This window comes from Rhinopithecus bieti, unplaced genomic scaffold (assembly GCF_001698545.2).
Source record: "Rhinopithecus bieti isolate Rb0 unplaced genomic scaffold, ASM169854v2 scaffold_28055, whole genome shotgun sequence".
Classification (NCBI taxonomy): domain Eukaryota; kingdom Metazoa; phylum Chordata; class Mammalia; order Primates; family Cercopithecidae; genus Rhinopithecus; species Rhinopithecus bieti.
Window position 1 is genome coordinate 281,515 of NW_016812914.1, and position 7,642 is coordinate 289,156.

Below are 7,642 nucleotides of genomic sequence, written 5' to 3' on the forward strand. Positions count from 1 at the left end.
ATATGGGATATTTACAAAGATTAGTTAATCCACCTAAAAAGCCTGGCATACAGTAAATGCTTAATACATGTTGGCAGGCCCTGCGGAGCCCTATAGGAATAGAACCTCGGGTACTCACGTTTCACAGGGGCCTTGGCGAAATGCAATGCCAGAGGTCTGGAGGGGGTTCCGGTGAGGAAATGACCAGCTCCAGCCATACAGAAAGAAAACGGCAGGATCAGAATGAAGACCTTATGGCCTGGCGCGGTGGCTCACGCCTGTAATCCCAGCACTTTTAGAGGCTGAGACAGGTGGGTCACCTGTAGTCAGGAGGTCGAGACCAGCCCGGCCAACATGGGGAAACCCTGTCTCTACTAAAAATACAAATATTAGCCAGACGTGGTGGCAGGTGCCTATAATCCCAGCTACTTGGGAGGCCGTGGCAGGAGAATTTCTTGAACCCTGGCGGGCAGAGGTTGCAGTGAGCTGAGATCATGTCACTTCACTCTAGCCTGGGTGAAAGAGCGAAACTCCATCTCAAAAAAAAGAAAGAAAAAAAATAGAATTAAGACCTTATGAAATGTCTCCACAGCTACAAAAATGTGTCAACTTCACCAATTGCTAAATTTTGTATTCATAAAGATTTCATTACATTTCAAAACAGCTCCTAGGTTAGATTTTCTCATTCCCAAGGAACTCCCAAGCCTCCACGATGATTGCCAATCTCAAATTGCATGCATGACTCCTAGTCGCATAATTTCAAAGGCAAAGTCAGACCAGGGCCTTTTGATTCCGAAAAAATAAAAAATAAAAAACCAACAGCCATGAAGTCGACATTTAGTGGGGATGCCATGCCTTTTAAAAAACAGGTTTGCCGGATTGAGGGGCGGGGGCTTCCTTGAGTCCCAGTGACCCACGGGAGAGGTGAGGCTGTGCCTCCCTGGTCATACAATGGTGACAAATCAGTGTTCACATTCTGCTGTCACTGCTGAGTGGGTTCCAACCTCAGCCCTTCAGCCACATCTTTGGCCAGCGGGGTGGACTAGGGGAGCTTTTCTCTTTTTTTTTTTTTTTTTTTTTTTTGAGATGGAGGCTGAAAAGGTCCCTTTGTCTTGGAGACCAGTGCGTTCACAGGTCCCCAGGGGTTAGGACATGGGCATCCTTGTCTGTCACCCTGGGGTACAACAGAATCCACTTTGGGAAGCACCCGATGTGCTTACCCGTCAAGCAAGTTAGACATCTCTAGTCCCCAGGGCCAGCCACTGATTTACACAAAGGACACACACGGGCGTCACACAACATCACCAACCCAGACATACCCCGGTGCGGCTTCTCGGGAAACCGGAGTCAATCCCTGGGAAGTCGAGCGTGGAAGAAGGTTCTGAGTCCAAGGGAGGCTGAGACCCGCCCAGAGGCAGTGAGTCATGGAGCTGAGGCTCCAGCCCAGGGTCCCTGCTCCTCAGCCTCCCTGGATGGCTGGGCGCCCCACGCTGAGGTCACACGGTGGTGAAGAGATAGGTGTTTGGGGCAAAAGTGAGCAAGCTGCATACGTGACTGTCCATAATTTTGCACATGCACTTGACCTTTAGAGTTGACCCCAAGGATAACTCTACACGTCTTGCAGTGCTTCCAGAGACAGTACTGGGCCAGAAACTGACCCTAAATTACTCCCCGGAGTGCCAAGACCCACTTCTCCGCACTCCTCAAATCCTCATGAGATGCAGCCGCTCTGTGTTTGCTTCCATCTTCAAATATTGACACAGTAGCTGCCGGGTTCAGTGGAGCATAAGGCACTGAGGACCTGAGACACTGTCCTCCTGGGAGAGCTTCCTGGGCGTCTGTGAGCCAGGGCCCGGTGGCTCACGCCTATAATCCACAGCACTTTGGGAGGCTGAGGCGGGAGGATCACCGGAGCTCAGGAGTTTGAAAGCAGTGTGGGTAACGTAGCAAGACCCCATCTGTACAAAAAAATAAAATTAGCTGGGCTGCTGGTGTACGCCTGTAGTCCCAGCTACCCATGAGGCTGAGGTGGGAGGATCACTTGGGCTCAGGAGGCAGAGGCTGTAGTGAGCTGTAATCATGCCACTGCACTCCAGCCTGGGTGACAGGCTGTCTCAAGAAAGAACACTGTGGTACTGGCTGTGACTGAAGAGACCAGCCAGCCACATATGGCCACCCCCTGCAAGAGGTCTCCTCTCACCACTGGATCAGCAGTGCCCATCACCCTCTGCTTTGTCCCTGTCACACCTGCCTGTGCTCGTGGCTCTGACCACTCGCTACAGCATTGTTTATTGTCGGCACTCTACCACATAGGCATCACTGGGGCAGGCATCTGCATCTCCCCAGTGCACAGCCTTTTAAAATGGAGGTTTTGGCCAGCCGCGGTAGCTCACGCCTGTAATCCCAGCACTTTGGGAGGACGAGGCTGGTGGATCACCTGAGCTCAGGAGTTTGAGACCAGCCTGGCCAACATGGTGAAACCCCGTCTGTACTAAAAATACAAAAATTAGCCGGGCGCGGTGTCGCATACCTGCAATCCCAGTTACTGAGGAGACTGAGGCAGGAGAATCGCTTGAACCTGGGAGATGGAGGTTGCAGCGAGTTGAGATTGCACTACTACACTCCAGCCTGGGAGATAGAGTGAGACTCCATCTCAAAAAAAAAAAAAAAAAAAGCGCTTTATGCAATATCTGCCATACAGTAGGTGCATAGCAAGTGGTTGCAGCTCTTTGAATTTTTTAGCAAGAGACAGGTCTAAACCAGGGCTTCCCAACTCCTTGCCCAACAGAGATCCCTTCCCTCTGCCCCCTAAGAAATTAAGTGTGACCCACAGACTTAGGGAAGGGGAATCTTTTGGGCTCAATTTCCGTCACAGCTGTAATCTATAATGTTGCATTACAGTTTGTAAAACAAGAGGCCCCGCTTTGGCCTCTCCAATGTTGCACGCTGTGGAGTTAAGTGCTGGAAACCACCGATGGTGTCTCTTGGCTTCTTCCAGTCTTGCAATCATAGCCGCCTCGTGCCAACCAGCTGTGAAACTGCTGGGGTGCCCCGTGTACCCAGCCACAGAAAACGCACATCAGACCTCGCAGAGAGCTCGTAAAAGGCACTGAAGCTTCCACTGCGTGGATGCTGCTGGCCACAGCAGACCAAATATTTACAGACTCAGCTGAAATGAAACCCAGCAGGGTAGATGTCACAAGTGGTCCAGGAATGGTCCCCTCGCTCCATTGCTGGGGAAACAGTGCCCAAAGCAGGAAGGAAACCCACTTGGCCAAGGCCCCCTGCCAAGCAAGTTAAGCTGAAATCCAGGCTGAAGAGCTGGGCTCTGAGTCCTTTGTTTTCTTGCTCATTTAACTTAGCAAACACTTCTTGGGTACTTACTGCGCGCAGGGCTCCATGGCAGGATTGCAGCCATGACTGAGACAAGCCTGCAGGTTCCTGCTGTCTTGGGTTGGAATGAGACTGGCTTCCTGGAGGAGGGGACCGGGCAGGCCTAAGCCACGAGGAGTGAAGGAGCCCCGGAAGTGTTTTCCAGAAGAAGGAACAGGATTTGCAGAAGCCCCCAGGAAGGAAAGGCATGCCTCCCACCCTTTTTTTGTTTTTTGGAGCGATGGGGTCTTGCTGTGTTGCCCAGGCTGGAGTACAACGGCGCTATCATAGCTCACTGCGACCTTGAGCTCCTGGAAGTAATCCTCATGCCCCAGCCTCCTGAGTAGCTGGGACTCCAGGCATGAGCCACTGCACCTGGCCTAGCACCTTTGAGCAAGAGCAGGCAGGAACATGGGGACCTGGGGCTGCAGTGGCTGATCGGGGATGGGACCACCAGCCTGTAGGGTTTTCAGCCCTTGAGAAGAAGAGAACCAGCCCTCCTGGAAAGGTTCAAGGGTAACACTCAAATGTCTCTCTTCAGGCCCTTCCTTGTTTGAGGTCCAAATCCTCACTGTCCCTGTGCCCCCAGTCTCCCCATGCCATGAGCACCTTCACCTCCAGGAAGCTAGCACCAGCCAGCCCTGGGGAAGGAGGGGCGAGTCACACTGGACTCAGGGCCCTGGGTCTGTTAGGACAAAGACACAGTATGGCGGCCAGAAGCCACCTCCAGTTTGGGGATCCTTGCTCCAAAGACCAGAACATAGGAGCAAGCAGGCTGGCAGAACTGGTGGGCACAGCTGGGCACAGTGCCTCATACCTGTAATCCCAGCACTTTGGGAGGCTGAGGTGGGCGGATCACTTGAGACCAACCTGGTCAACATGGTGAAACCCTGTCTCTACTAAAAATACAAAAATTAGCCAGGTGTGGTGGCGCATGCCTGTAATCCCAGCTACTCGGGAGGCTGAGGCAGGAGAATCACTTGCATCCGGGAGGTGGGGGTTGCAGTGAACTGAGATCCCCCCACTGCACTACAGCCTGGGCGACAGAGCGAGACTCTGTATAAAAAATAAATATATATTTGGGAGATCGAGGCGGGCGGATCATGAGGTCAGGAGATCGAGACCATACTGGCTAATATGGTGAAACCCCCTTCTCTACTAAAAATACAAAAAATTAGCCGGGTGCGGTGGCGCATGCGTGTAATCCCAGTTACTCGGGAGGCTGAGGCAGGAGAATCTCTTGAACCTGGGAGGTTGCAGTGAGCCGAGATTGCACCACTGCACTCCAGCCTGGGCGACCGAGTGAGACTCCGTTGGGTATCCCCCCCCACCCACTCAGCCCCTGGCCGAGTCATAGCAGGTGGACACTCATGGGGACCAAGATGCCGACGAGGGACGGGGCCCAACAGATGCGGCAATAAGTGGGGGGTGCCGGGTCACTGGAAATGCCTGAAGCCTCAGGCTCTGGAGGTGGGAGAAGCCGTGGGCAGGGAGAGAAGGGGAAAAAAGGATGGAGAAAGACACCGGGACACAGAAAAAGAGAGATTCAGGGAGAAGAGAGACAGAGACTGAGACACAGAATGAAACAAACACACACACAGGGACGCATTAGACACAAAAGCAGAAACAGATGGACCCAGGACCTGTGGAGTTGTAGATCTGCCCTTGGGGCAGCCGGACCCTCCACTCCATGTGTCCACTAGGTGGCGCCCAAGAGCCACGCTCTGCTGCGCAGCCGACCCGGCTGGGCCCCTCCTGCTGCGGGAGCCCAATCTCTCTGCCCGCCTTGAGTTTCCCCCACGGGCCCAACACCACCTTCGTGGGAGGCCCTGGGGGCGCAGGTGGAGGCTGGAATGAGGGCTTCCTCAAGGATCGGGGGTCTGCAGAGCCTCCCAACCCGGCCGCCCGTAGGCGAAGGCCCTGTTGGTGTGTGTGTCTGTGCTTCTCTTAGAGTGAGTTCGTATTGGCCTCAGGAGTGGACGTGCCTGCTTCTGTCTTGGGGTGTGGATCTGGTGAATCTCCGTGTGTGGGGCTTAGGGCTGTGTGTCTCTCTGTGTGCATCTGCGTTTGTCACGGGGCGTGTGTCCCTGTGTGTATCTGTGTTTGCTCTGGGGGGCATGTGTCTCTGTGCGCGTGACTGCGTGTCTCATTTTTCTCTTGCTACATATCACGGCTGTATTTGCCTTGGGTGTGTCTGTGGCTCTGTGTGACTGACTTCTCCTCATGCTGTGTACATTGTGGTGTATCTGGGCTGGCCAGTGACTTGTGTGCCTCATGTCTCCATGCCCCTTGGAAAGCTACCTCTCCGGCCCCTGCTCACCTTTCCTGGAGGCTCTGTGTTGTTTCGGTTCTTGAATTCACCAAAGAATTGAAGAACTGAAACATTTATGAAGTGCTTCCTGGGGCCCCCTGGAGAGACAGGAGCGACTGTTCATGGAGCTGTGTCTATGGGTCTGACCATAGATTCGGATCCTGCTCAAACTAAGCATCTACTATGTACCAGGCCTTGGATCGGGTACTGTTTTCATGCTGTGCATTCAGTTTCCTCATCTGTAAAATGGGCCTGATATTCGACCGGGCGCTGTGGCTCACGCCTTTAATCCCAGCACTTTGGGAGGCTGAGGTGGGCAGATCACGAGGTCAGGAGATCGAGACCATCCTGGCTAACACGGTGAAACCCCGTCTCTACTACAAAACAAAAAAATTAGCCGGGCGTGGTGGCGGCACCTGTAGTCCCAGCTACTCAGGAGACTGAGGCAGGAGAATGGCATGAACCCAGGAGGCGGAGCTTGCAGTGAGCCGAGATCCTACCACTGCAATCCAGCCTGGGTGACGAAGTGAGACTCCGTCTCAAAAAAAAAAACAAAAAACTACAAAACAAAAAGAAATTGTAAAAAACAAATGGGTCTGATATTAGCACCTACCTCATAGCATTGCTATGAGGTGAGTTGAGGTTTGTAAAACCTTGAACACTGCCTGGTGCATTCTAAAGACTCAGTGTGAGAAATTATCTCAGGCTGGGTGTGGTGGCTCATGCCTGGAATCCCAGCACTTTGGGAGGCCAAGGTGGGCAGATTTGTTTTCAGTCCAGGAGTTCGAGACCAGTCTGGGCAACATGGCAAAACGCCATCTCTACAAAACAAAACAAAACAAAAAAATTAGCCATGCAGGATGGTGTGCACCTATAGTCTCAGATACTTGGGAGGCTGGGGTGGGAGGATCATTTGATCCCAGGAGGCAGAGGTTGCAGTGAGCTGAGATCATGCCACTGCACTTACTTCAGCCTGGGTGACACAGAGCCAGACCTTCCCTCAAGGAAAAAAAAAAAAAAAAAAAGGAAAGAAAAATCATCTAGTTTAATTCTAATAACTACAAGCACAACTATTAACCTATGGGTCAGTGGGGAACCCCTGAGAATTCTTCACTCACTGCTAAGAACTTGAGGGTTGTCAAAAAGGCCTAAATAGATTGGATGCTCGGATGTCTGTCTGCATAAAAACTTCCCTTTTAGCTTAGCTCAGTGGTTCTCAAACTTCAGAAAACTGAGTAGATGGGATCATGCTGGGTATAAAAATCAGGGGCCTGAGTTGTTTCAGATATCAGGAACTCAGTGGTGAACAGAACAGAAAAAATAGCCGCTGGGGAGTTTCTGTTCTGATGGGGAAAGATAATAAATGAGGTTGTCACTCCACAAATGTGAGTCATTATGGTTATTTTCCATCAAAGGCTTTCAATATACTTGGCCATTTTGCCTTCCAGAAAGATGGTACTAACTTATCCCAGCAATGTATGCAAGTTCTCACTGCCTTGTACCTTCACAAAAACTATTATTGGAACTTTTTGTCAAATATTAGAGTGGCAAAATACTTTTTCACGAGTCTTTTACAATTTCCCACCTATGTCTTTTGTGTGTCCAAAGTGTATCCACGTTCTTTGCATGTGTTGCTTTATTTTTATTGATTTCTAACCACTCTTTATATATGAGGAACGCTACTTTGTTTAAACATGTTGGTGGTAAATAGCCTTTGTTTCTAATAGAATGAGGCTAGAAAAACACAACTTGCCAACAGGGACCACCATAAACCTTCATTTGCCCAACAAACATCCTGGCAGTGTATCCATCCTTCCTTTCTTGCTTTCTTCCTTCCTTCCTTCCTTTGCTCCCTCCCTCCCTTTCCTTCCTTCCTTCCCTCCTTCCCTCCTTCTCTCCCTGACTCCCTCCCTCCTTCCTTCCTTTGCTCCTTCCCTCCCTCTCTCCCTTCATCCCTTCCTTCCTTTAGATGGAGTTTCG